General features: G+C 46.4%; 1 non-coding gene across 1 annotated transcript; it reads right to left on the bottom strand.

Annotated features, from left to right (window-relative positions):
* Window positions 1-6,845: 6,845 nt before the first annotated feature.
* Window positions 6,846-6,949, bottom strand: LOC135275490 (U6 spliceosomal RNA). The gene has a single exon (XR_010343121.1). It is a non-coding gene; the product is annotated as a U6 spliceosomal RNA (small nuclear RNA).
* Window positions 6,950-21,327: the final 14,378 nt, after the last annotated feature.

Here is a 21,327-nt window from a genome sequence, read left to right as displayed (position 1 = left end):
GCAGGAGAATCGCTTTAACCTGGGAGGCAGAGGTTGTGGTGAGCTGAGATCACGCCACTGCACTCCAGCCTGGGCAACAGAATGAGATTCCGTCTCAAAAAAAAAAAAAAAAAAGAAACGAAAGAAAGAAAAAGAAAAGAAAGTTGACTAAGACATGGTCTCCTTATTCAGGTTGTTTTGTTTTGTTTTGAGACAGAGTCTCACTCTGTCCCGCAGGCTGGAGTGCAGTGGCACAATCTCAGCTCACTGCAACCTCCACCTCCCAGATTCAAGTAATTCTCCTGCCTCAGCCTCCCAAGTAGCTGGGATTACAGGTGCCTGCCACCACACCCGGCTAATTTTTGTATTTTTAGTAGATATGGGGTTACACCATGTGGGGCAGGCTGGTTTTGAACTCCTGAACTCAGGTGATCTGCCCAGCTCAACCTCCCAAAGTTCTGGGATTACAGAGATGAGCCACTGTGCCTGGCCATATTCAGGTAGTTTCTGAGTCATGTCAACTACTCAAGAATGTTCAACTCAAATTCCAGAACTCTCTTGGAAAGAAGGAGACAAAATCAGAGTTTTGTGGAGAAAATAGGAAGGAACTAACTATGTCTGGAAGGATGAAGTAGAGGGGAAGGCATTTCATGCAATGAAAGAATGTGGCAGGAACACATGTCATTCCTCAGACTTTTTTATTTATTTATTTTCTTTTTGAAACAGGATCTTGCTGTGTCGCCCAGGCTAGAGTACAGTAGTGCCATCATGGCCCACTGCAGCCTTGACCTCCAGGGCTCAAGTGATCCTCTCACCTCAGCCTCCTGAGTAGCTAGGATTACAGACACGCACCACCACGCCCAGCTGATTTTTGTATTTTTAGTAGAGATAGGGTTTTCCCTGTTAGCCAGGCTGGTCTTGAACTTCTGGACTCAAGCAATCCACCTGCCTTGATCTCCCAAAGTGCTGAGATTACAGACGTGAGCCACTGCACTCAGCCCTTTCCTCAGATATTTATTTAGTGTTTAGGCCTCTTTCTCCATTGCACCACTTCTCTCTCTCTCACACACACACACACACACACCTCTTTCTCCATTGCACCCCTTCACACGCGCGCGCACACACACACACACCTCTTTCTCCATTGCACCCCTTCACAGGCACACACACATACACACACCTCTTTCTCCATTGCACCCCTTCACACGTGCACACACACACGCACCTCTGTCTCCATTGTACCCCTTCACACACACACACACCTCTTTCTCCATTGCACCCCTTCACAGGCACACACACATACACATACTTCTTTCTGCATTGCACCACTTCTCTCTCTCTCACACACACACACACACACACCTCTTTCTCCATTGCACCCCTTCACACGCGCGCGCACACACACACACCTCTTTCTCCATTGCACCCCTTCACAGGCACACACACATACACACACCTCTTTCTCCATTGCACCCCTTCACACGCGCACACACACACGCACCTCTTTCTCCATTGCACCCCTTCACAGGCACACACACACACACACACATTCTCCATTGCACCCCTTCACACGTGCGCGCGCACACACACACCTCTCTCCATTGCACCCCTTCACACACACACACACCTCTGTCTCCATTGCACCCCTTCACACATACACACACACCCCTGTCTCCATTGCACCCCTTCACACATACACACACACACACCCCTCTGTCTCCATTGTACCTCTTCACACACACACACACCTCTTTCTCCATTGCACCCCTTCACAGGCACACACACATACACATACTTCTTTCTCCATTGCACCCCTTCACACGCGCGCACACACACCTCTCTCCATTGCACCCCTTCACACACACACACATACCTCTGTCTCCATTGCACCCCTTCACACATACACACACACACCCCTCTGTCTCCACTGTACCCCTTCACACAAGACACCCCTCTGTCTCCATTGCACCCCTTCTCTCTCTCACACACACACACACACACACGTGCTCATCTTATTGGTTCTACCTTCTAGCTGTTCTTCAATCAGCCAGCTTCCTTCTGTCTTCTCTGCCACTACCCTACGCTAAGCTGCAAGCCTCTGGTCCTGACTTCTACAGCAGCCCCCTTACTGGTTTCCCTGCCATGTGTTTTGTCTTCCCTCCAACCAGTTCTCCATGTTGTATGTAGCCAGAGAGAGCTTTTAAAATTGCAAATCTAAGCTTGTCACATCTCTTTATAAAACCTTTTGGCCAGTCACGGTGGTTCATGCCTATAACCCCTGCACTTTGGGAGGCCGAAGCAGGTGGATCACCTGTAGGAGGTCAGGAGTTCAAGACCAGCCTGGCCAACATGATGAAACCCCGTCTCTACTAAAAATACAAAACAATTAGCCGGGCATGGTGGCACATGCCTGTAATCCTGGCTGCTTGGGAGGCTGAGACAGGAGAGTCGCTTGTGCCAGGGAGGCAGAGATTACAGTAAGCCATGGTAGTGCCACTGCACTCCAGCCTGGACAACAAGAGCAAAACTCTGTCTCAAACCAACCAAACAAAAAAACCTTTCAGGTTTCCTCAGACTCCTAGGATCAAATTCAGTCTCCTTAACACAGTCTACAAGGCCTTTCAGTACTGACCTCAACCTGCCTCGCCAACCTCATTGTATGGTATCTCTTTCCACTGAGTTTTCTATACTAAGAAACTAATCTAGGCCGGGCTTGGTGGCTCATGCCTGTAATCCCAGCACTTTGGGAGGCCAAGATGGGTGGATCACGAGGTCAGGAGTTCAAGACCAGCCTTGCCAAGATGGTGAAACCCCATCTCTTAAAAAACAAAAAAAGAGAGACTAATCTTTCAGTTCTGTAGGCCAGGCAGTTCTTCCTCTAGGCTTGTGCACCTGCTGCCCTCTCTGCATAGAATTTTTCCCCCTTTCCCTTCCCCCTAGATTACTCCTACTTGTTTTTCATGTTCCAGCTGAAATGAGAATAATAACATTTATTGAACAGGTACTCTGTGCCATCATTGGTTTTAGTGCTTTATGTATATTAACTCATTTATTCCCCACTATAACTTCTTGAAGTAAATGCTGTTACCTTTTTTTTTTTCTTGAGACGTAGTCTCGCTCTTTCACCAGTTTGGAATGCAGTGGCGCAATCTGAGCTCATTGCCACCTCTGCCTCCTGGGTTCAAGAGATTCCCCCTGCCTCAGCCTCCCGAGTAGCTGGGACTACAGGCGCATGCCACCACGCCTGGCTAATTTTTTTGTATTTTAGTAGGGACAAGATTTCACCATGTTGGACAAGATGCTCTCAATCTCCTGACCTCGTGATCCTCCCACCTCAGTGTCCCAAGGTGCTGGGATTACAGGCATGAGCCACCTCGCCCAGCCCTTTTTTGTTGTTATTAAGACAGGGTTTCGCTCATGTTACCCAGGCTGGAGCACAATGGCTTGATCTCAACTCACTGCAACCTCTGCCTCCTGGGTTCAAGCAATGCTCCTGCCTCACCCTCCTGAGTAGCTGGGATTACAGGCATGTGTCACCATGCTCAGCTAATTTATTTTTTGTTTTTTGTTTTTAAATAGAGACGGGATTTCACCATATTGGTCAGGCTAGTCTCAAACTCCTGACCTCATGATCTGCCCCCCTCGGCCTCCCAAAGTGCTGGGATTACAGGTGTGAGCTACCACACCCGGCCAATTTTTGTATTTTTTTTAATAGAGACAGGGTTTCAACATGTTGGCCAGGCTGGTCTTGAACTCCTGACCTCAGGTAGTCCACCCACCTCGGCCTCCCAAAGTGCTAGGATTACAGGCATGAGCCAACCGCGCCCAGCCTCTCATTTTGTTTTTATGTGTTAAAAATGTTTTAAAAAGATAATAGCAAAAAGTACTATAACATTCATTTATGTATCCACTACCCAAAATGAATAAATAGTATCATAACTATTTTCACCTTCCAAGTCCCATTCTCCTCCCTTTCTCCTTCCCTTTAGGCATCACTTTTATATTAGTTTGCTTTCATTTTTTTTTAATTTTAATTTTTTACTTTTTTTTTATTATTATTTTTTTATGAGACAGAGTCCCATTCTGTCACCCAGTCTGGAGTAGAATGGCACAATCTCGGCTCACTATAACCTCCGACTCCCGGGTTCAAATGATTCTCCTGCCTCAGCCTCCCAAGCAGCTGGGATTACAGTTGGTCAACACAACGCCTGGCTAATTTTTAAAATATTTTAGTAGAGACAGGGCTTTTTTTTTTTTTTTTTTTTTTTTTGAGACGAAGTTTCGCTCTTGCTACCCAGGCTGGAGTGCAATGGTGTGATCTTGGCTCACTGCAACCTCCGCCTCCTGGGTCCAAGCAATTCTCCCGCCTCAGCCTCCTGAGTAGCTGGGATTACAGGCACGCACCACCGTGCCCAGCTAATTTTTTGTATTTTTAGTAGAGACGGGGTTTCACCATGTTGACCAGGATGGTCTCGATCTCTAGACCTCGTGATCCACCCGCCTCGGCCTCCCAAAGTGCTGGGATTATAGGCATGAGCCACCGCGCCCGGCCCAGAGACAGGGTTTTACCATGTTGGCCAGGCTGGTCTCGAACTCCTGACCTCAGGTGATCTGCCCGCCTTGGCCTTCCAAAGTGCTGGGATTACAGGCGTGAGCCACCATGCCCGGCAAGTTCATTGATTTAGCTTGCGGAATGGTGTTCCATCACATGAATACAACCCAGTTTACTTACCCGTTTGCTACCGATCAACCTTTACATTGATTTTAGTGTTTCATTATTCCAAACACTGCATTTCAGGGAATATCATCCAACAGGTCTCCTAGTGCTAATGCATGAGAGTTTCTATTAAGCAATGTTTTCAGAGGTTTGTTTTGAAACCACTACGGAAATATGTTTTCTATTAAGGCCCAGTTCATACATTAAATAAAAGTTTAATAAAATAATACCTCCCCTTGCTATATGCACTGTATTTCCTACTCTGTTGCACTCTGTCCTATTTCATTTTTGTAAAATGCTGGACACGACTCACTACATTGATTTTATGAGTCACTAATGGATTGAAAAACAGTGCTTTAAGGCATTTATCTGATAGTAGGCTTTCTAGATCAAAGAATAAGTGCATTTTCAACTTGAGTAGACAACATCAAGTTGCTCTCCAAAGTGGCTCTATCAGTTTTACGGGATATCAGAGCCCTAGTTTTTCCACATCCTCACCAACACTTAAAATGGTCAGAATTTTAGATTATTGGTAGTCCTGTAGATGTGAAACAAATCTCATTGTCAGTTTAATTTGCATTTTCCAGATTACTAGAGCAGTGGAGTAGATATTATTATCTATTATAGATCATTTGAATTTCTTTTGGGAATATCTATTCATTCCTAGTCTAATCCATTTTTCTGTTGGGTTGTTAATCTTCTGCTTCTTCTTATTGGTTTGTAGGAGTCCTTTTCAGATACTAGAGACCCATCGTTTTTAGATATACATGTTGCAGTAATCTTTTTATCCCCCTTTCTGTCACTTGTATTTTAACCCTGTTTAAAATGCTTTTCACCAGCCTAGGCAACATGGTGAAACCCTGTCTCTACAAAAAAATGGAAAAACTGAGCCAGGTGTGGTGGCATGTGCCTGTAGTCCCAGCTACTTCAGAGGCTGAGATGAGAGGATCACCTGAGCCCAGGAGATCAAGGCTGCAGTGAGCTGTGATTAGGCCACTGCACCCCGACCTGGGTGACAGAGTGAGACTTTGTCTCAAAAAAAAGTTTTTTAGATGGGAGTTTTAAACATTTTAATAGTCAATTTAATCAGAATTGTCCATTTTGACTTCTGCTTTTTCATAATTTTATTGCTAAAATTTTATCATTAGTATAAAAACACTATTTTTTTTTCAGATAATTTTGTTGTTGTTGTTGTTGTTGAAACAAGGTCTCACTCTGTCACCCAAGCTGGACTGCAATGGTGCACTTCTTTTCTTTTTTTCTTTTTTTTTGAGACCGAGTCTTGCTGTGTCCACCAGGCTGGAGTGCAATGGTGGGGTGTTGACTCACTGCAACCTCCGCCTCCCGGGTCCAAGTCATTCTCCTGCCTCAGCCTCCTGAGTAGCTGGGATTACAGGCACCTGCCACCATGCCGGGCTAATTTTTTGTATTTTTAGTAGAGATGGGGTTTCACCATATTGGCCAGGCTGTTCTCGAACTCCTGACCTCGTGATCTGCCCGCCTCGGCCTCCCAAAGTGCTGTGATTATAGACATGAGCCACTGCACCTTGTGGTGCACTTATTTCCATGTGGCACTTATTTTCCTGCATCTTGTTTTATTTCCTTTAACTTTGTGATTTTGGCTCACTGAAACCTCCACATCCCAGGCTCAAACAATCCTCCTGCCTCAGCCTCCCAAATAGCTGGGACTACATGCATGTGCCAGCATCCCTGGCTAGTTTTTGTGTTTTCTGTAGAGCAGAGTTTCGCCATGTTGCCCAGGCTGGTCTCAAACTCCTGGACTCAAGTGATCCACCTACCTCAGCCTCCCAAAGTGCTGGGATTATAAGCATGAACCACTGTCCTTGGCCTTTAAAAATAATTTTTTTGGCCGGGCTCAGTGGCCCAGCACTTTGGGAGGCCGAGGTGGGTGGATCATGAGGTCAGAAGACCGAGACCATCCTTGCTGACATGGTAAAACTATCTCTACCAAAAATACAAAAAATTAGCCAGGCATGGTGGCACTCACCTGTTTCCCCAGCTACTCAGGTTGAAGCAACAGAATCGCTTGAACTTGGGAGGCAGAGGTTGCAGTGAACTAAGATCATGCCACTGCACTCCAGCCTGGACAACAGAGCGAGACTCTGTCTCAAAAAAAAAAATTTTTTTTTAATTATGGAAATGCTTCATGAATTTGCATGTCAACCTTGCACAGTGGCCATGCTAATCTCTGTATCATTCCAGTTGTAGTTTATGTGCTACCGAAGTGAGCACTAGATAATTTTGAACTTGGTTGGTGTTTTTTTTTGAGACGGAGTTTCGCTCTTGTTACCCAGGCTGGAGTGCAATGGTGCGATCTCGGCTCACCGCAACCTCTGCCTCCTGGGTTCAGGCAATTCTCATGCCTCAGCCTCCTGAGTAGCTGGGATTACAGGCACGTGCCACCATGCCCAGCTAATTTTTTGTATTAGTAGAGACGGGGTTTCACCATGTTGACCAGGATGGTCTCGATCTCTTGACCTTGTGATCCACCTGCCTCGGCCTCCCAAAGTGCTGGGATTACAGGCTTGAGCCACTGCGCCCGGCCTGGTGTTTTGTTTTTACAACTTTAGGTCTTTAATTGCCCTGGAGTTTATTTTTTGCCTATTCCTTTTCTGTCCGCTGAGACTGCAGGGCCTCACTATGTGATTCTTCACCATCTTTGGGACTCTATGTTTCTCATCTCCTCCCTCAGTCTTTTTCTTGAAAATGAGAGAATGGTAATATAGAAGGCTCCAGGCTTAGAAGAGAAGCTCTTTGAAGGCCTTTAAAGAAGCAAGTGGGATATTTAAAAAAAAAAAAAAAAGTAGCAGCAGCAAGTGGGAAAGAAGAGGTAAAGAGAGTGCTATGTGCTTTTCCCCCCTCCTTTTTCCAGAAGAGTGTGAAACTGAAGCAGAGTTACACGTAAGTTGTTTGTGAATCTAAGGTTAGAACCCGGGTTTCCTGACCATCAAACTGAAAGGTTTCACAAGAGTCCACCTGAAACCAATTTGTGAGAGATGACTTGAAGAGATTAGTATCTCCAGAGGAGGAGCTGTATTTTAAACTTACAAGAAGTAGCTTTTTTTTTTTTTTTTTTTTTGAGAGACAGAGTATTGGCGTGCACCACCATGCCCAGCTAATTTTTGTATTTTTAGTAGAGATGGGGTTTTGCCATGTTGTCCAGGCTGGTCTCAAACTCCGGGACTCAAGGAATCCATCTTCCTCAGCCTCCAAAGTGTTAGGATTACAGGTGTGAGCCACCGTACACAGCCAAGAAGTAGCCTTTGATTTTTGTAATTGCAGTCATCAAAAAACATCATCATAAAGCTTTTTTTCAGACTGAGTGCAGTGGCCCTCGCCTGTAATCCCAGCCCTTTGGGAGGCCAAGGTGAGCAGATCACCTGAGGTCAGGAGTTCAAGACCAGCCTGGACAACATGGTGAAACCCCCAACTCTACTAAAAATATAAAAATCAGCTGGGCATGGTGGCATGCACCTGTAATCCCAGCTACTCAGGAGGCTGAGGCAGGAGAATCGTTTGAACCCGGGAGGTGGAGGTTGCAGTGAGCCAAGATCATGCCATTGCACTGTGTCCTGGGTGACAGAGTGAGAACCTGTTTCATAAAAAAAAATCAAAAAAGTTTTATCAGTGATTGCTTACGATGGGAATTAAGGTAGAACCTGAACTAAATTTAGAATGTATTATATTTGTCTATAGAAAAATACAGTCAAAGAATTTATACTCAATGTAAACTAATAATACAGATAAGTAAAGGACAAACCATATAATAATAAAAAAGGTAGAGCAATCTAGAACTACTGTAGATAGTAAAGAATTGACATCAAACACATCAAAGTCAGTGCAATTCAAGGATAAAGACATCAGTGGGTGACAAGCAGTGCCTAGTATTATTGGGTGTAGGGGTTCCAAGTTCGGGAAAACTGTCATTAATCAGGGAGGGTGGGCCTCTTCTGACTTCTCTCACCCTCTTCCATCCTTCACACATGTGCCCCACTACAAGCTTTTTCTCCTCCAAGCAACATAAGCCTTGCTAAGGCTTGAAATCAGAGGAGTTTTTACTTTGTGTTAGTACTTAGCTCTCAATAAGTGGACCTTTACCCAGCATCAGCAAGAACCACCCTCAGGAGCCACTTTGTGCTGCCTGGCACGTCCACAGCAATTAGAGCAAAAGGACAGAGTTAAGGAAGCTCTTTGAGGAAAATTTTCCCCACCCAGGTTTGGCAGGGTCACCTGGGAGCCCTCTCATCAGTACTGGTATTCACTGTGGTACATGGCTCATTGTTCCACTAGCACCTTTTACTGAGCTTCCTCTGTGTTCAATTCCTATAGAAGAAAGGAAGCCCTTGCCTCAGACTGTTCTCAATTTAAATATATTTGCACATTCAGCAAGACTCATAAGTGTTGTACCTAGCTGAATCAATATTAGAAAGACCTCAAGGATTTTGCAGTTTGATATTACTGTCATAAACATTGTTTCAATGTAGAAAAAAAGTTTAACATGTTTCATACATATGCCTTAAGAATTGTACATGGACTGGGTGCAGTAGCTCATGCCTATAATCTCAGCACTTTGGGAGGCCAAGGTGGGCAGATCACTTGAGGTATGGAGTTTGAGACTAGCTGGACCAACATGGTGAAACCCCATCTCTATCAAAAATATAAAAGCCGGGCATGGTGGTGTATACCTGTAATCCCAGCTGCTCAGGGGGCTGAGGCAGGAGAATTGCTTGAACCCAGTAGGCAGAGGTTGCAGTGAGCCGAGATGGTGCCACTGCACGCCAGGCTGGGTGACAGAGTGAGACTCCGTCTCAAAAAAAAAAACAACAAAAAAGCAAAAGTCGGGCTGGGCGCGGTGGCTCATGCCTGTAATCCCAGCACTTTGGGAGGCCAGTGTGGGCAGATCACCTGAGGTCAGGTGTTCGATACCAGCCTGACCAACATGGAGAAACCCCGTCTCTACTAAAAATACAAAATTAGCCAGGCTTGTTGGCACATACCTGTAATCCCAGCTACTCAGGATGCTGAGGCAGGGGAATTACTTGAATCTGGAAGGCGGAGGTTGCGGTGAGCCAAGATTGGGCCATTGCATTCCAGCCAGGGCAACAAGAGCGAAACTGTCTTAAAAAAACAAAAAGCAAAGTCACTGAGCGAGGTCTTTAACCATCCCTTCTGAAATAGTCCTATCTCCCATCTATAGCTCTTGCTGCTCCATTTCCTGCTTTTAAAATTTATTTATGAATAAATTTTTTTTTTTTGAGACAGAGTCTCGCTTTGTCTCCAGGCTGGAGTGCAGTGGTGCGATCTCGGCTCACTGCAACCTCTGCCTCCCAGGTTCAAGCAATTCTCTTGCCTCAGCCTCCCACGTAGCTGGGACTAGAGACGTGCGCCACCACGCCCAGCTAATTTTTATATTTTAGTAGAGATGGAGTTTCACTATGTTGGCCAGATGGTCCCGATCTCTTGACCTCGGGATCCGCCAGCCTCGGCCTCCCAAAGTGCTGGGATTACAGGTGTGAACCACCGCGCCTGGCCTATTTTTGAATAAAATTTAATGATGTGTACTTATTGATGTATACTTATTGACTGGTTATTATCTGTCTGCCCCACAGAATATAGGTTTTCAGAGAACAGAAAGTTTTTATGTCTTTATAATTGCTATATCCCACTGCCCAGAATCAGTGCCTGGAACATAGTAGATCCTTTACAAATAGTGCATTTGTTAAATGAATGAAACTAGATTAAATGAACATACGTGTTGTGTATCCTTACCACATTGGTTGGTATATGAGAAAATTAAACAGAAGAGACTAACAGCAAGATAAGTAGTGTCCTAGACTCCAAGAAGTCTTTCCAGACTAACCCTATTCAGCATTAGAGGTGCAGTCATAGGCCTGGCAGAGTGGCTCATGCCTGTAATCCCAGCTTCAGATCACCTGATGTCAGGAGTTCTAGACCAGCCTGGCCAACATGTCGAAACCTTGTCTCTACTAAAAACATACAAAAATTAGCCAGGCATGATGGTGGGCACCTGTAATCCCAGCTACTTGCGAGACTGAGGCAGAAGAATCGCTTGAACCTGGGAGGTGGAGGTTGCAGAGAGCCTCGGTTGTGCCACTGCATTCCAGCCTGGGTGACAGAGCGAGACTGTCTCAAAAAAAAAAAAAAAAAAAAAAACCACAGTCATTCTGAATCTCTCATTCTACTCCTTGAAAAAACTCCCCCACCAACCTCTTTTTCAGTCCAGGTGACTCAAGCAGGGCTGACCCCACCCTCTGCCTCCAAGGATCATCTTGTGCCCAGGCATCCCATGGCCACTGTTTTTGGTTTAGGACTGGCTCATGATCCAAGCTAGGTAGCAGGCAGAGCTTTCCCTGTTAGTCTGGAAAGACTTCCTGGAGTCTAAACTAGGACACCAATTAACCTTTTTTTTTTTTTTGAGACAGAGTTTTGCTCTGTTGCCCAGGCTGGAGTGCAGTGGCACAATGTTACTCAACCTCTGCCTCCTGGGCTCATGTGTTCCTCCCACCTCAGCCTCCCCAGTAAGTTTCCCTGGGACTTTTGCTGGAACTATAGGAAAAAGGATCAAGTCAGCCCAGTGCAGATGGTGGTCATTGTTCAGTCATGCAGGGAAACCTGCCTGAGAACAAAACCACACTGATTCTAAAGCAGAGACTAGAGAGTGAGAAACAGAAAGAGACAGGGCTTGGTACAGTGGCCCTAGCCTGTAATCCCAGCATTTTGGGAGGTTGAGGTGGGAGGATTGCTTGAAGCCAGGAATCTGAGACCACCCTGGGCAACAAAATGAGACCCTGTCCCTATTACAAAAAAAGAAGAAAGAAGGAAGGGAGGGAGGGAGGGAGGGATGAAGTGACTGAGTGAGGGAGGGAGGGATGAAGTGACTGAGTGAGGGAGGGAGGGATGAAGTGAGGGAGGGAGTGACGGAGGGAAAGGGACAGGTGGACAGTGGTTTGGTGATATCTGGGTCCCCAGCTTTAGTCCGGCCTACAGTGAGCTGTATTGTTGGGTTTCCCAGTTTATATGAGTTATTCAGCTCCTTTTGAGCACAACCAGTTAGAATTGGGTTTCTGTTATTGACAATCACAAAACACAACATAACAAAATCATACCTAATGCACATTTAGCTGTATAATTTTGACTACACCAAATTTCACTTGTTTACTTAATTTTTTTTTTTTTTTTTTTTTTTTTTGAGACAGAGTCTCGCTCTGTTGCACCAGGCTAGAGTGCAGTGGGGTGATCTCGGCTCACTGCAACCTCCACCTCCTGGGTTCAAGCAATTCTCCTTCCTCAGCCTCCCAAGTAGCTGGGACTACAGGCATGCACCACCATGCCCAGCTAATTTTTATATTTTAATAGAGACAGGGTTTCACCATATTGGCCACGATGGTCTCCATCTCTTGACCTTGTGATCCTCCCGCCTCAGTCTCCCAAAGTGCTGGGATTACAGGCATGAGCCACTGCGCCTGGCCTTGTTTACTTAATATTATATACAGGTGAACATTTTTATAGTTTATGAACATTTTTATAGTTTATAAAATAATCTTGCATTTACATATCACTTAATAATAACACAATTATGTGAGACAGGGCATATATTATTACGGTAATTCTTTTTTTCTTTTGAGACACAGTCTCACTCTGTCACCCAGGCTGGAGTGCAGTGGTGTGATCATAGCTCACTGCAACCTTGAACTCCTGGGCTCAAGGGATCCTCCTGCCTCAGCTTCCCAAAGTGCTGGGATTACAGGTATGAGCCACGGAGCCTGGCTAATTTTTGTTTTTTTTAAAGAGATGGGGTCTCACCCTGTCACCCAGGCTGGAGTGAAGTATGCAGTCATAGTTCACTGCAGTGTCAAACTCCTGAGCTCAAGGGGTCCTCCTGCCTCAACCTCCAGATTAGCTGTGAGTACAGGAGCACGCTACCATTCCTGGCTCACTTTTTTTTTTTAAGATGATGTCTTGCTCTGTCACCCAGGCTGGAGTACAGTGGCATGATCTCGGCTCACTGCAACCTCTGCCTCCTGGATTCAAGGAATTCTTCTGCCTCAGCCTCCTGAGTAGCTGGGATTACAGTCTTGAACCACCGTGCCTAATTTTTTTATTTATTTTATTTTTTACCAGTTGTTAAATGATTCTTTATTGAAATATCTCCCTTTGTGCTTCTTAACTAGCTGGGCATTCCATGGCACCACTGTTGATGTCATCTATGATGTCATGAGGGTAGTGGCCATCAGCATTACAGTCCACAGACTGGGCAGTCCCCAGGATCTCTTTAATGGTACCAGAGAAGTTCTGTGGGTAAAGATCAGTGCCGCATCTGTTGAGCAATGTTGACAATATCATCAAAAGTGATATTCCCGGCCGGGCGTGGTGGCTCACGCCTGTAATCTCAGCACTTTGGGAGGCCGAGGCGGGTGGATCACGAGGTCAAGAGATCGAGACCATCCTGGTCAACATGGTGAAACCCCGTCTCTGCTAAAAATATAAAAAATTAGCTGGGCATGGTGGTGCGTGCCTGTAATCCCAGCTACTCAGGAGGCCGAGGCAGGAGAATTGCCTGAACCCAGGAGGCAGTGGTTGCGGTGAGCCGAGATCACACCATTGCAATCCAGCCTGGGTAACAAGAGCGAAACTCCGTCTCAAAAAAAAAAAAAAAAGTGATATTCCCACTGTGTTTAATGTTTTTCTGTTTCTTTCAGTTTCTTGGTGTTTTTCTGTTTCTTTCTGTTTCTTGGTGGTCCCTTGAGGGCTTTGAGGATCAGGGCAGAGGCAGAAGACACCACTCAATCTGGGCCTGTCTGTTCTGAATAGTAAGTTTCACTGTAATCCTCAGGCCCTTTCAGTCACTCATTGCTTTGGCAATGTCATCACCAAACTTTTCTGGAGACAGACCCAGGGGGCCAGCGCAGAAGTGGCACCTACTTCATCCCTGGTGCACCTCAGGTATATGACTTTGATCTCGTTGGGGTCAACCTTCGGTGGCACGGTGGAGGCGGCTGGTGTCAGATGAACCTGGATTTGGGACGACTGAAGAAAATTGCACCTTGGCGTCCTCCAAGCCGAACGCCGAAAGCTATCTATTTTTTGAGACAGGATTTCACTCCTGTTGCCCAGCCTGGAGTGCACTGGTGTGATCTCAGCTAATTGCAGCCTCTGCTTCCCAGGCTCAAGTGATTATCCTGCCTCAGCCTCCCAGTAGCTGGGGCTATAGGTATGTACCACTGTGCCCAGCTAATTGTATTATTTTTTAGAGATGAGCTCTTGCCATGTTGCCCAGTTGGTGTCAAACTCCTGAGCTCAAGTGATCAGCCCACCTCAGCCTCCCAAAGTGCTGATTAGTCCTGGCCTAATTTTTTATTTTTTGTGGAGATGGGATCTCACTACGTTGCCTTGGCTAGTTTTAAACTCCTGGGCTCAAGTGATCCTTCTGCCTTGGCCTCCCAAAGTGCTGAGATTATAGGTGAGAGCCATCGTGTCCAGCCAAGAAATGTATTTTACAGCAACCCAGTACACACGTACACACACACACACACATGCACCCTCTTAAAGTTGCACAATACCTATCTTAGTGCCTGTGACATTCTCTGATATTTTCTATTCTGTTTTTTAAAAATTCTAGCTGGGCATGGGGCTCACATGCCTATAATCCCAGCACTTTGGGAGGCCGAGGCAGGTGGATCATCTGAGGTCAGGAGTTTGAGACTAGCCTGGCCAACATGGTGAAAACCCGTCTCTACCGAAAATACAAAAATCAGCCGGGTATGGTGGGGTGGGGGGTGGCACCTGTAATTCCAGCTACTCTGGAGGCTGAGGAAGGAGAATTGCTTGGATCTGGGAGGCAAAGGTTGCAGTGAGCCGAGATTGTACCACTGCACTCCAACCTGGGTGACAGAGCAAAACTCCGTCTTGAAAAATAAAAATTCTGTTTTATTCCAGCACTTTGGAAGGCCAAGGCAGGTGGATTCCTTGAGCCCTGAAGTTTGAGACTAGCCTGGGCAAGATAGGGAGACCCTGTCTCTACAAAAAATACAAATAAAAAGTATTTTGCTGTGTCCAACTCAAGAAAAAAAAAAATATATATATATATATATATATTCTGGTTGCAACACACAGTTTTCTTTTTTTTGAGATAGAGTCTTGCTTTGTCACCTAGGCTGGAATAGTGGAATATCAGCTCACTGCAACCTGGGCCTCCTGGGTTTAAGCGATTCTCCTGTCTCAGCCTCCTGAGTAGCTGGGACTACAGGCAGCCACCACCACGCCTGGCTAATTTTTGTATTCTTAGTAGAAACAGTATTTCACTATGTTGGCCAGGCTGGTCCCAAACTCCTGACCTCAAGTGATCTGCCTGCCTTGGCCTCCCAAAGTGCCAAGGTTGCAGGCGTGAGCCACTGTGCCTGGCTGCAACCCACAGTTGTTGTTGTTATTTATTTATTTTTTTTTTTAGAGACAGGATGTTGCTCTGTTTCCCAGGTTAGAGTGCATTAGCATTATCACAGTTCACTGCAGTCTTGAATTCCTGGCCTAAAAGTGCTTGGCCTCCCAAAGTGCTGGGACCACAGGCAGGGTGCCATCATGCCTGGCTAATTTTCTTTTTATTATTATTATTATTTTGAGACGGAGTTTCGCTCTTGTTACCCAGGCTGGATTGCAATGGTGCGATCTCGGCTCACCGCAACCTCTGCCTCCTGGATACAGGCAATTCTCCTGCCTCAGCCTCCCGAGTAGCTGGGACTACAGGTATGCACCACTATGCCCAGCTAATTTTTGTATTTTTAGTAGAGACGGGGTTTCACCATGTTGACCACGATGGTCTCGATCTCTTGACCTCATGATCCACCCACCTCGGCCTCCCAAAGTGCTGGGATTATAGGCGTGAGCCACCGTGCCCGGCCTTATTATTATTTTAGATATTTTTATTTTTATTTTGAGACGGAGTCTTGCTCTTTCACCCAGGCTGGAGTGCAGTGGTGCAATCTTGGCTAACTGCAACCTCTGCTTCTCGGGTTCAAGTAATTCTCCCGCCTCAGTCTCCTGAGTAGCTGGGATTGCAGGCACCCATCACCATGCCCAGCTAACTTTTGTGTTTTTAGTAGAGATGGGGTTTCACCATGTTGACCAGGCTGGTCTTGAACTCCTGACCTCATGATCTGCCTGCCTTGGTCTCCCAGAGTGCTGGGATTACAGGTGTGAGCCACCATGCCTGGCGTATTTTTAATTTTATTTTTAGACAGAGTCTCACTCTGTTGTCCAGGATGGAATGCAGTGGTGTGATCTCGGTTCACTGCAACCTCCTGGGTTTAACTGATTTTTCTGCCTCAGCCTCCCTGAGTAGCCAGGATTACAGGCACCTACCACCATGCCCAGCTAATTTTTGTATTTTTAGGAGAGACAGGGTTTCATCATGTTGGCTAAGCTAGTCTCAAACTCCTGAGCTCAGGTGATCCGCCTGCCTCCGCCTCCCAAAGTGCAGGGATTACAGGCCTGAGCCACCGCACCCGGCCAAATTTTTAAATTTTTTGTAAAGTGTCTTTCCTTGTTACCCAAGCCGGTCTTGAACTCCTGGGCTCAAGTGGTCCTCCTTCTGTGGCCTCCCAAAATGCTGGGATTACAGGCGTGAGCCACTGTGCCTGGCCTATTGTACCTTTTCTGTTTAGATATATTTAGCCACATAAATACTTCTCATTGCGTTGTCTATAGTCTTCAGTAGGGTAACGTGTTGTATAGGTTCATAGCCTAGGAGTAATAGCCAAAGAACCTAGGTGTATAGTAGGCTATACTATCCAGACTTATTTAAGTACACTCCTTGAGGTTTTCGCAAGGATGAATTACCTAACAACACATTGCTCAATGACTATATATTCAGAATGTGTTAAAGTGCTTGAGTGGAGTAAGAAGTGTTTGAAGGGTAGCAGATAGACTGTAGGACTGGAATGCTGCCTAGAGGAAACTGGGAATGCATCACAAAGGCCAGTATTTTAAGGGGACCTTCAAGAATAATAGGAGTTTTCTGGGTAAAGAAGAGGAAGGATAGGAGGAATTAATTTTATGTAGCTTTGGAGAGAACAGAAACATGAAAAATATACTTGGAGAATGGGTAGAAGGTAGGCATGGAAGAAAAGCCTCCTATTTAAATAAAAAGCAAACATGATACAGATATGTATAAACATCTATACACAAATGAGTTAGCTGGGCACAGTGGTTCATGCCTGTAATTTTAGCACTTTGGGAAGCCAAGGTGGACAGACTGCTTGAGCCCAGCCTGGGCAACATGGTGAAACCTCATTTCTAAAACAAATACCAAAATTAGGCATGGCGGCGTGCACCTGTAGTCCCAGCCACTTGGGAGGCTGAAGTGGGAAGATCACCTGAGCCTGGGGAGGTTGAGGCTGCCGTGAGCCATGATTGCACCACTGTACTCCAGCCTGGGTGACAGAGCAAGACCCTGTCTCAAAAAAAAGAAAAGAAAAGAAATGAGTTGGCTCTTGCCCTAATGTGGAATGTTTAGTGAATCTACATTAACAGGATTTTATGAAAAAGATAGTCTTTGAGCAAGATTTTGATACCAGTGGGATAGAAGAGGTCACCAAACACCAGAGGGGCCTCTGACACCGTTGCAGAAGGAATTCAAGGACAAATCAGAAAATAATGAAAGTAGGATTTATTACAAAGCAAAAAAACAAAAACAAAGGGGAGTGCAGGCCTACTCAAGAAAGACAGGCGGGGGACAAAGGGCGGGAAGGGGGAGGGGCGCTGCCAGGCCAGACCCGGGGAGGCCCCTGCCCGCGCCCACATGCTGCAGCCGCTCGCTGGCGCCCATGCCGGTGCCGCCGCTCTCACCGCAGAGCCGCGCAGATGATGAGGGCCCAGTGAGGCATCAAGGGAAGGTCACCGTCAAGTTTGACTGCAAGGAGCTATGGAAGAGCCTCATAAAGGAGTGGATCCTGTACCAGCTCACGCGCCTCTATGACTGCCAGGAAGAAAAGATCCTAGAACTGGAGATTGACGTGGATGAGCTCCTCTACATGGAGAGTGACGATGCCTGGGCTGCCAGGGTCAAGGAGCTGCTGGGTGACTGTTACAAACCCACAGAGGCCTTCATCTCTGGCCTGCTGGACAAGATCCGGGGAATGCAGAAGCTAAGCGCACCCCAGAAGAAGTGAGGGTCCCCGACCCAGGCGAATGGTGGCTCCCACAGGACAATTGTTGCTCCCCTCCCCCGCCGTAGCAACAGTAGCAACAGCAATACCGGGGGACCCCGTGGCCAGGCCTGGTGCCATGAGCAGCGCTCCTCTTGCCCCTGGCCTCGGTGTCTCTTCCCCTGCCCCCTCAGTTTTCTACTTTTGGGTTTTGTTTGTTTGTTTTTTTGAGACAGAGCCTTGCTCTGTCGCCAGGCGCCAGGTTGGACTGCAGTGGCGCAATCTCGGCTCATTACAACCTCCGCCTCCCAGGTTAAAGCAATTCTCCTGCCTCAGCCTCCGGAGTAGCTGGGACTACAGGCACGCACCACCACACCCAGCTAATTTTTGTATTTTAGTAGAGACGGGGTTTCACCATGTTGGTCAGGATGGTCTGGATCTCTTGACCTCGTGATCCGCCCGCCTCGGCCTCCCAAAGTGCTGGGATTACAGGCGTGAGCCACTGTGCCCGGCCACTTTTGGGTTTTTTAAAAATCGTTACTAAACTGATGGAACTTTTTATATTGACTGGGGGTCTTTCAATAAAGCTAGGATACACATTTGGTGCAGCTAAAAAAAGAAAAAAAAGGGACAGACATGCAACAGGGTTTGGGGTTTCTTTTTCTCTCTTTCTTTCTTTCGACGAAGTTTTGCTCACTCTTGTTATCCAGGCTGGAGTGCAGCGGTGCAATCTCGGCTTACTGCAACCTCTGCCTCCCGGGTTCAAGCGATTCTCCTGCTTCAGCCTCCCAAGTAGCTGTGATTACAAGCTCCGGACATCACGCCCAGCTAATTTTTCTATTTTTAGTAGAGACGGGGCTTCACCTTGTTGGCCAGGCTAGTCTTGAACTCCTGACCTGACCCACCTCAGCCTCCCAAAGTGCTGGGATTACAGGTGTGAGCCACCATGCCCAGCCTGGGGTTTCTGTTTTTATGCGTTACTTTAACTGAGGGATAGAGTGTTTATGAAGATTCCTGGAAAAAAGGGAATATTTTGCTGGGTGAGATGGCTCAGGCCTGTAATCCCAGTACTTTGGGAGGCCAAGGTTGGCGGATCACCTGAGGTCAGGAGTTCGAGACCAGCCTGACTGTGGTGCCAGTTTTTTTTTTTTTTTTTTTTGAGACTTAGTCTCGCTCTATCACCTAGGCTGGAGTGCAATAGCACGATCCTGGCTCACCACAACCTCCGTCTCCTGGGTTCAAGCGATTATCCGGCCTCAAGCTCTGAGTAGTTGAGATTACAGGCACCCACCACCACGCTGGCTAATTTTTGTATTTTTAGTAGAGATGGCGTTTCGTCATGTCGGTCGGGTGGTTCCAGCCATTTTTACACCAAATTCTGTTGTTCCAGGAACTGTCGTGGTGCTGGGGGTGTATGATTTAATATGTTAATAAGTGTATAATGAGGTCCTAGGAGGAACCGGGGTCAAATCCAGTACCATGTTGGATCCAGTTGGTCTTAGCTAGTGTGGCCCACATCTGGTTTTCAATCCCTCTTAGACAGCTATTTACATTTTCCTTTTGCCAGTCAAGTGAAACTGCTCCCTGGAGTTTTCTGTCCTCCTGTGACTACCTTGTATCATTCCGGTCTCAATTTTTGAATGGAAGGGAATTGTTTAAGGTGTACAATTGTTTAAGGAGGCGATATGGTGTGGTGGTTGAGTCTTGGCTCCTGGGTCTCACAGATTTGTGTTCAAAGCCTGGCTTTGCCACTAACTAGCTGTGTTTTTAGGCAAATTAAACTCTCTAAGTCTCAGATTCCTAATTTGCAAAATGAAGATAATAATAAATAATAGTTCCTGCCTCATTAGTTTATTACGAGGATTGTTTTTTTGGTAGAGACATGGTCTCCCTATGTTGCCCAGGCTGGTCTCAAACTCTTGCCCTCAAATGATCTGCCTGCCTTGGCCTCCCAAAGTGCTGGGATTGCAGGCATGAATCTCTGTGCCAGCCTACTATGAGGATTAATGCTTGTGAAGTGTTAAATAATAGTGTTTGGTACACAATAAGAATTCAATTAGGGGCCGGGCGCGGTGGCTCATGCCTGTAATCCCAGCACTTTGGGAGGCCGAGAGGGGTGGATCACGAGGTCAAGAGATCGAGACCATCCTGGTCAACATGGTGAAACCCCGTCTCTATTAAAAATACAAAAAATCAGCTGGGCATGGTGGCGTGTGCCTGTAATCCCAGCTACTCAGGAGGCTGAGGCTGGAGAATTGCCTGAACCCAGGAGGCGGAGGTTGCGGTGAGCCGAGATCGCGCCATTGCACTCCAGCCTGGGTAACAAGAGTGAAACTCCGTCTCAAAAAAAAAAAAAGAATTCAATTAGGCCGCACACAGTGGCTCATGCCTGTAATCCCAGCACTTTGGGAGGCCAGGGCAGGTGGATCACGAGGTCAGAAGTTCAAGACCAGCCTGACCAATGTGGGGAAACCCCGTTTCTACTAAAAATACACAAAGTAGCTGGGCATGGTGGCATTTGCCTGTAATTCCAGCTAATTCCAGCTACTGAGGAGGCTGAGGCAGGAGAATCGCTTGAACTCAGGAGGCAGAGGTTGCAGTGAGCTGAGATCACACCACTGCACTCCAACCTGAGCAATAGAGCGAAACTATGTCTCAAAAAAAAAAAAAAAAAAAATTCAGTTAATGTTGTTAGTTACTCTTAAGTGTAAATTGGGGACCAGGAAGGCAAAATAGAGTGTGTTTCTTGCAGATGGACAGGGGGAGCCAGGACACAGCTCAGCTTGTTCATGCTCAGAGAGAAAGAGTTAAGTGGCTGACCCTGAAGGCAGGGGCCACAAAGCTGTGTGTGGGAGCCGGACTAGACAGTCGAGACAGGGCAGACAATGTGAGAAAGCTGTTGATGAGAGCTGCTGCTGAAAAAAAATCATCTTTCACCAGCCTACGGCCCCCCAAGTGTTCTTTCTGCTCATCCACCCACTGCTTCCAGACCTCAACATGACCTTGGACATAGTCTAAATCTGACACTCATAACAGTTACAGATTTCTTTGTCCCTTCACTCCCACTTTTTTGAGATAGGGTCTTCTTCTGTCACAGAGACCGGAGTGCTCTGGCATGATCACAGCTCACTGTAGCCTCCTGGGTTCAAATAATCCTCCCACTTCAGCCTCTCACGTAGCTGGGATCACAGGTACGTTCTACTACATCCAGATAATTGTTAAATTTTATGTAGAGATGGGGTCTCCCCATGTTGCCCAGGGTAAGAATTCCTAAACTCAAATAGGCCTTTTCCTTCCAAGACTTTAGTTCCTGGGCGATTTTACAGGTGCTTCTATTTTCCCCTCAAGTGGAACAAATTGGCCCCAAGCCCAATCTGCAGAGGCAGCTATGCCTTGGGGAACTTATCTGATGTAGAACAAGGTCAAGAGACATATTAAGTTGAAATGATT

Source organism: Aotus nancymaae, unplaced genomic scaffold (genome assembly GCF_030222135.1).
Source record: "Aotus nancymaae isolate 86718 unplaced genomic scaffold, 86718_ANA_hifiasm-v0.15.2.pri h1tg000016l, whole genome shotgun sequence".
Lineage (NCBI taxonomy): Eukaryota > Metazoa > Chordata > Mammalia > Primates > Aotidae > Aotus > Aotus nancymaae.
The sequence above is the reverse complement of the archived record's forward strand: the minus strand, read 5'-3'. Positions and strand labels throughout refer to the sequence as shown.